The 8,214-nt window shown below is 52.1% G+C and overlaps 1 long non-coding RNA gene across 5 annotated transcripts; it reads left to right on the top strand.

Annotated features, from left to right (window-relative positions):
• The first annotated feature begins 665 nt into the window (after window positions 1-665).
• Window positions 666-7,137, top strand: LOC106147461. 5 transcript variants are annotated; one of them, XR_001232374.1, is made up of 5 exons: window positions 666-903; window positions 2,767-2,829; window positions 3,026-3,158; window positions 5,173-5,967; window positions 6,752-7,137. It is a non-coding gene; the product is annotated as an uncharacterized LOC106147461 (long non-coding RNA). The 5 variants fall into 5 exon arrangements; XR_001232377.1 differs by lacking the exon at window positions 5,173-5,967 and having other exon boundaries at window positions 2,767-2,816; XR_001232373.1 differs by lacking the exon at window positions 5,173-5,967.
• The last annotated feature ends 1,077 nt before the right edge of the window (window positions 7,138-8,214 follow it).

The raw sequence follows: 8,214 nt of genomic DNA, 5'->3' as shown, positions 1-8,214 counted from the left end.
TGGTGTTTTTGAGATGGAGTCTTCCCTGTATAGTTCAGGTTAGTCTTGAACTCCCATAGTGAGTTGGTGACTGAGGCTGGGCTCAAACTAGCACCAGTCCCACGTCCCCCTTCTGTGTATTGGGTGTGCACCTCCACACCTTGCATAATTTACAGTCTTAATCAGCGCAGTCCAGTAGAAATTTAATCGAGCCATAAATTTGTCAGTTACGTGTGTAATTTAAATTTATTATAAGCTAGGGGTGTGGCTCAGTGGCAGAGAGGTTTGCCTGACACATACACCAGGCACTAGTCAAGTTTGACCCGCCGCACCACACACACAAATTAAATTAGTTGTATTAGTTGTATTTAAAAAGGGAAAAAGAAGCAGATGGTATTAATTTTAATGATATGGTTTGGTTGCATTTAGATTGGTTTTTTGAGACAGAATCTCACTGTGTAGTCCAGGCTGGCCTTGAACTCAGTATGTAGCCCAGCCTGGCTTCAAACTCACAGTGATTCTCTTGCCTCAGCCTCCCAAGCCACTGGACTCAACAGGTGTGCACCATACCTAGTGTTTTAGTTAACTCAGTATGCCCAAACTATCATTTCAACATGTGATGTGATCAATATAAAAAGTGAAAGAGCTTTTGCAATGTTTTTTACCTGCTGTGTTTTTGAAATCTAGTGTGTATTTTACACCTCAAATGGAACTGTTTTGAGGACTCAACAGTCGTACGTTGCCAGTGGCTACTGCATCAGCATGTGCCGTGCTAGGTGGGGAGGTGGAAGAGAAATCAAATGGATTCCACCTCAAATGGTGAATTGGTAAGAAGCAAAGTAAATGAGGGATCCCTTCCTTTCAAAGTAAAGACTGAGAAGATGGCATTTGCCGAAGTACTCTCATCATTTAGCGCTGTCCAAGGTAAGTTTTCTGGGCCATGGGCATATTCTGTACCAGCATCATCCCGTTCAGTAGCCTCTAGCTCTGTTGCTTTCGGGCTCTTGACGTGTGGCTAAAGAACTGAAGTTTTAGTTGTATTAATTTTTCATTAATTTTCCTGGATGTGGTGGTGCATGTATGTGATCCCAGCCCTCAGGAGGCCAAGGCAGGAGGATCTCCAAGAGTTTGAGGCTACCTTGGGCTACATAGTGAGTTCAAGACCAGCCTGAACTACATAGGAGACCCTGTCTCAAAAAAAAAAACAACCCTCAAAATTGCTATAATTTTTTTTTGGGGGGGGTCTTTCTTGAGATATAGGGTCTCACTATGTACTTCAGGCTAGCCTTGAACTCACTTTGTAACCCAGGTTGGCCTTGAACTCACAGCAGTCCTCCTACCTCAGCCTGCTGAGGGCTGGGATTACAGGCGTGCACCACCATGCCTGGCTTTTTAATTATTTAAATCATCACATAGGGCTAGCTGGCAGTTCTTTTTTTTTGGTTTTTCTCCGGTACCGGGAACTGAACTCACGACCTTGCGCTTGCCAGGCAGGTGCTTTGCTGCTGAGCTAAATCCCCAGCTCCTAGCTGGCAGTTCTTATGTTAGATGGTAGCAGGTGCTGTGAATTGAGCATGTATTTCTTCCTCAGTGCTTTGTATACTTTGCCAGGTGAAATTGTAGAAATAACCTTCTAAGAAATGGAGCTACAGTGGTTGTCACCAAGTCCTTAACCAGACGTGGTGGTGTACACCTGTGGCCCTGGACTTTGGGAGGCTGAGGCAGGAGGATTACTGCAAGTTCAAGGCCAGCCTGGGCTACATAGTGAGTCTCAAAAAGATCAACCTGGGCAACATAGTGAGACCCCATCTCAAAGAAAAGAAAGCAAAACAAAAATGACAAGACGAAGTTCTTCATCTGTACTCTTTGGTTTTAGTGGTACAGGGAACTGAGCTACATCTCCAGCCCTTTTCTTTATTTTTATTTTGAGAGGGGGTCTTACTGTATTACCCAGGCTCACTTGAATTTGTGATCCTCCCATGTCAGCCTTCTAAGAACCTGGGATTACAGGCACGTACCATCACACCTGGCTCACTCATCAATGTTCTTGATAATAGATTTTATATTTTAGAACAGTTTTACACTTATAGGAATATTGCAAAGATAGTAATTAGTTACCATTATTCTCCATACTTGGTTTCCTATATCAGTAATTTTTTTTATTAACATAATACATTTGTCATAATTAATAGGCCAGCCGAGCATAGTGGGGTACACCTAAAATCCCAGCACTCAGGAAGCTGAAGCAAGAGAATTCTCTGCAAGTTCAGGGCCAGCCTAAACTACATAGTAAGACCCTGTGTCCCCCCGCAAAAAATAGCAAAACAAACAAAATCAAGATCTAGGCTCCCAGAGTACTAGTTGCTAAGGGGTGTTGTTACTTTTAGATCATCAGTACTTTTTATTTATTTATTTATTTATTTGGTATTGGGGATTAAACCCAGGGTTTTGCATGGAGCTACATCTCCAGCCCTTTTCTTTATTTTTAAATTTTTTGGTACCGGGAATTGAACTCAGGTCCTTGTGCTTGTCAGGCAAGCGCTTGTGCCACTGAGTTATATGCCCGGCCCTCTTTATTTTTTATTTTGAAATAGGGTCTCATAAAGTTGCCTGGGCTGAACTCACATTTACAATCCTCCTGCCTCAGCCTCCTGAGTAGCTGGGATTATAGGCGTGTACCCCCACACCTGGCCATCAATACCTTTTGACCACCCACAATGCATGAGGTGCGGGCACTCACCTCCGGGGACACACAGGTGACCAGCCGGCTGTGCCATCTGCCTGCAGGGAACCCAGAGGCAGCTCCGTGGGGACAGGTCTGCGGGGGCAGCTCCGAGGTATGCAGCCTGGGTAGGTTACTTCATGTCTCTGAGCTTCAGCCTCTGCTTTGTAGTGCGGGGGTGATTATAATACTTCCTGAGGGCACTGTGAGAATTAAATGAAATAACCTACTTTTAGAAACTCTGGAACAGAGCCTGACCAAAAAAAAAAGTGCTTATTACATCTTTCTTTCTCCCCCTCTCTCTCTTTTTTTTGTGGTGCTGAGGATGGAACTCGGGCCCTGCAGAGGCCAGGCAAGCTGAGCTGCCGAGCTACATCCGGCCCTGCGTCTTATCCTTACTACTGCTAACGATGAGGCTCGCAAACGACTTCCGTCTCCAGAGGCTCCGTCCCGAAAAGTATGTGGTGGGAAGTCGTGAGTGCTTTTGAGGTGGCCAGGGAGGGCTTGCCACGTTGCCCATGTTGCCACTGAGGATATTTCAGGCAGAACGCCCTTGGATTCCCAACCGCTCGGGAGGCTGAGGCAGGAGGATGGCAAGTTCGGAAGTCAGCCTGGGCACCTTAGTGAGACCCTGTGTATCTGTTGCCTTTGCGGGGCTGGGGGTGGGGGGCGGTCACAGAATGCCTGATACACACAGCTCAGAGGAGAAAAGTTTGGTTTGGGGTCACAGTTGCCGAAGTTTCAGCCCATGGTCAGAAGTGCGTAGCTGAGGAGAACTCAACTCACCACGGACAGAAGAGGGTTCGAAAGGGACAGAGGGAGAGGAAGGGAACGGAAACAAGAATGCGGCCTTCTAGGTTCCGCCTCTGGGAACCTGCTTCCCCCAGCCAGGCCCCGCCTCTCACCGTGCCTTCAGCTGCGAATTCGTCAGTGGGTGATGTCAGAGCCTCTGTGGTCCAGGCACTGTCCAGAAGCCTCACCCCTGGGCTGGGGAGATAGCTCAGCAGTGTAAATGGCCTGCCTGGCAAGAGCAAGGTCCAGAGTTCAATTCCCGGTACAAAAAGAAAAGAAAACAAAACAGAAGCCTCACCCTGGACATGTGAGCCTTTCGGGTGAGATTTTTTTTGATCCAAACCCTGACACCTTACCAAGGCCTTGGATTCCATCCCAGCTCCACAAAAGCTCAATAAAGCAAGTGCAAAGGTCCTGAGGCAGGCAGGACGTGTCACAATCAGGGACTGAGGAGAGGCCACCTGTGGAGGAGACATGGGCCACAGAGCCCCCTCCTGGGCCCGGCAGGGTCAGGTCACACAAGGCCTTGTTGGTCCTGAGGCCACGGGAAGTGCCTTTGTCTAGTGTTGAGGCCTAGAAGGACAGCAGTGATCTGAACTCAGGTCTCTTCACTAGAGAAGGGAACTTGTTTCCGCTTTGTCCCGGGTCCGAAGCATGGTTTCGGCCCTCGGGTAGGAACCGGAGTCCTTTCTGGGTGAAGTTGCCCCAGGTTGCTCTTACTATCCCTGCACATCCCGGTCGCCTCTCTGAGCCCAAACTGTCAAGGGGCCACAAGACCCGGAGACACAGGTGACTGGAGTTGGGCCCTGCTCTTGAGGACGTGGTGGCCCTGAGTGAGGGACGGGCCCCGGGGCTCAGGGACCCAGCGTTGATGGGGCTGGCACAGATCGGTCTCACCCGGCATGGTGAGGGAGGGTCTGCCAGGGGGAGGGGTCCCAGCAAAGCAAGGGCACAGACTTGGCCAGGAGGACCATGAGAGCCGCAGGGGAGAGGGCAGTGAGCAGGGTCTGTCCTCAGCCTTGAAGTCCTGAGTCAAGAAGAGCAGCTGGCGTGCGACCCCAGAATGCAGATCCTGGCATCCTTAGCATTTCCAGGCCGCAGCCAGCCACTCCTCCGCCCGTCACCCGTGGCTGCTGCAGAGCCACGCAGGCGGAGACCGGCAGGCTTCGTGGACAGCAGACCGCACACACCCACGGCCTCGTCCCTCAGTCATCACGCTTGTGTTCTGAGACAGGGCCGGCGGACTCAGGCTGGCCTTAGACTCACGGTGCAGCCCAGGCTGGCCTCAAACTTGTGATCCTCCTGCCTCGGCCTCCTACATAGGAGGATTACAGCTGTGCGCCACCACGCCTGGCCCGCAGTGGTCTAACTTTATAAGAGCGCGGCAGGAGGGTCAGTGTCAGAGACCAGAAGGTGCCGTGCTGTTGGCCATGAGGGAGCCGGCCCCTCTGGAAGCTGGAAGGGCAGGAGACAGAGTCCCTCCGAGCCTCCAGGACAGACTAAGCTTGCCAGCGTCTTGATTTTATTCTGGTGAAACTTACTTCAGACTTCTGACATGTAGGGCCGTGGGAGAACTATGAGGCGTTTTAAGCCACCTAGGGTGTAGTATTGATTTTTTGTTTGTTTATTTGTTTTGTTTTTGTGGTACTGAATTGAACTCACGACCTCACGCTTGCCAGGCAGGTGCTGTGCTGCTGAGCTACATGCCAGCCCCAGGGTTGGAGTATTGATTACCGCAGCCACAGGGACGGAGTGACGGGCAGCCAGCATGGAAAAGAAGGTGCTAAGTCACCCAGGCTGGGCTTGAGCTTGCATCCTCCCGCTTCAGCCTCGCAGAGTGTTGGGAAGACAGGCAGGTGCTGCCGTGCCCAGCAGGATTTAGCTTGTAGCTGAGAGAATTTGAAAATGAGATATCGCGTAGTTTTGTCTTTATTTGAAGAGAGGGAAGTGCAGCCTGAGGAGGAGGGGAGGAGGCAGCTTCCGGACGAGGCGGAGGGCTGCGGGGTGCGGAGAGCCGGTGGACTGTACAGATTTAGGAGGTTGGGTGAGCAGGTCAGGAGATGAGGTGAGCAGGTCAGGAGCAGGTCTGCATCAGGAGACACGGAGGCGGGGGAGGCCCTGCAGAGGGTGACCATCGCCAGGCCCGTCACTGCTCAGCCCCCCAGCAGCAGACTGCCGTTCTGAGAACAGAAGGCCAGGCAGGTTTCAGCAAGGCCGAGACACCTTTAAGAAGACCCAATCCTGCCAGCGCGGTGGAGCACGCCTGTCAGCCCTGCACTTGGGAGGCTGAGGCAGGAGGATCACAAGTTCAAGCCTAGCCCGGGCAACTCTGACTTGGCGAGATCCTGCCTGAAAATGAAAAGGACGGGGATGTAGCTCCGTGTGAAGGCCCTGGGTTCCACCCCCAGTACCACAAAAACAAGAAGGCTCAGGACCTTTGGGTGCCCAAGCTCACCAGCACAAGGGCTGAGTAGGTGAGTCTCAGAGCAGGATGAGAAGCGTTATGTTTTTTCCCTAGGCGGCTGAGGTCACAGGCAGAGGACAGAGGGTTCAGGGTTCCGAGTCCGACCCAGGGGGCTGGCCCTGGGGCGAGCACGGCAACATCGCCTCCCCTACAGGCACTGCTGTACCCCTGAGTTCCCTCCTCCAAGCCTCAGGCTGCTTCTCTGTGAAAGCCAGGTGCGGTGCTGCCTGCCTGTCTTCTGGCATTCCAGGAGGCTGAGGCAGGAGGATCACAAGTGTGAGCTCAGCCTGGGCAACTTAGCAAGACTGTCTTCACATAAACGGAAAAAAGGCTGGGAATGTAGCTCAGTGTGAAGGCCCGGGTTTATCCCAGGACCGCACAAAAGAAGGAAAAAGAAAAGCAGGTGGTATCACCACCTTGGGAACCCACAGAGGCAACGCTGGACAGAGCCCTGGCGCGTAGGTGCCTAGAGTTGTGGCTCTAAGATAAATGCGGGTCACTGGCCTCCGCCAGCGGGGGAGGTTTGGTTTTCTAGAGTCCACATCCTGCCCCCGACCTGTGACACTCCGCCGCTGTAGTGTCTTTCCGAGCACTTTATCCTCTAGGGTCAGGGAGTGGCCTGGGCTGCCCTGCTGCCCCCTAGCAGTGCTGACGGTGACCTCACTCCCCCACATCCCATGGCCAAGCAGCCATCAATCAGTAAATCACGCCGTCACTTTCCCATTTCCGGAAGGACTCGTTGGGTAGGAGCTGCTCCACTTTCTGGTCTAAGGTTTCTGGTTTTCTGTATCCAGCTTTTCACGCCGTGAGCTCTGTCCTGCTGTCTCAGCATGTTCCGGGTGAAGTCCTTGGGCTTTCACAGCACTCGTCTGGGTTTTTCACTGAGAAGTCGGGGTTCCTAGCCTGGATCCCCCACACTCTGCTTCCTGGCTGCCATGGGGTAAGCGGCTCTGCCCGCCGGGCCCTCCCACTGTGGTGTCTGCCTTGGAGACGGCCAGCCATGGACTGAACCCTCGGAAAGCCGCGGGCCTCCTTAAACCTCTCCTCCTTCAGCTGCAGATGCAGGACGTTTTGTCCCAGCGGCCAGGAAGTGCCTAAGATGGAAAACAAGGGCCTCGTACACTTTATATAAATGGAATCTTGTAATATGTGGCGTCTTGCGAAGGGCTTCTTCCACTGAGCATAATGTCCTCATTACTTTTTCCTGTGCCAGTACTTCATTACTTGGTGTGTGTGTGTGTGTGTGTGTGTGTGTGTGTGTGTGTGTTGCTAGGGATTGAACCCAGGGCATTTGTGCCAAGTTACATCCTCAGACCCCTTTTCTTTTCTTTTTTTTTTTTTTTTTTTGAGACAAGATCTCACTAACTTGCTAAGTTGCCCAGACTTGCAATCCTCCTGCTTCAGCCTCCCAACATGTTGGGATCCTTTTTATGGCTGCATACTGTTCCACTGTGTGGATGGAATGTGCTGTGTGTACCCCTTTATCCATCGCTGGACACTTGGGCTATTTCCATCTGCTGGCCGTTGGGAATAGTGCTGCTGGGAATGTTCCTGTTCCCCTCTCTGTGTGGGGTGTATGTGTTCCCCTCTCTGGGGCATTTACCAGGGAGCAGTGAGGATGGTGGGTCATGGCACGCTGTTACACTTTGAGGACATGCCAGACTTTTTTCCCAGTCTTCTTCCCCCTAGCACTGGGGAGTGAACCCAGGGCCTTTGCACAGAGCCGCATCTCTAGCCATTTTTCCTATTTTTATTTCGAGACTGACTCTCACTGAGTCGCCCTTGCTGAGCTTGGGTGATCTTGATAAAAGATCTGGTGATCTTTATAAATGAGATGGCTTCTCCCTCATTAGTCACTGGCAGGCAGTCGGTTTATCATTTCAGTTCCTCCAGCTTAGGCTGCACGTGTAGCTCAGTGGTGCAGTGCTTGCTTAGCATGTGCAAGGCCTGGAGTTCAATCCCCAGCACCACCAAAAAAACAAAAAACCTCCCGCAGCCTTGCTCCTTTTCCGGCGACCCTGGGAAGCCACCAGGGGCCCACAGAGAGCCTGCTTCGAGGGGCCCCACACTCCAAGAGCGGCTGTGCAGGAGTCCTGGGAGTTCAGGCCCGGCCACCCGGCCAGTTCACACGCTCAGCGCTTCGCAGGACCCGCTCCACATGAGGGCCGCAAACACGCAGCCTGCAGCGCTTCCCGGAGCCACGGCACACGAGGTCTGGAGGTCTGCACACAAAGAAAAGTGGATCGGCACCAGCAAA

This window comes from Chinchilla lanigera, unplaced genomic scaffold, assembly GCF_000276665.1.
Source record: "Chinchilla lanigera isolate Chin_1 unplaced genomic scaffold, ChiLan1.0 scaffold00162, whole genome shotgun sequence".
In the NCBI taxonomy this organism is placed as follows: Eukaryota; Metazoa; Chordata; class Mammalia; order Rodentia; family Chinchillidae; genus Chinchilla; species Chinchilla lanigera.
Note: the sequence above shows the minus strand (reverse complement) of the source record. Positions and strands in the feature narration are given on the sequence as shown.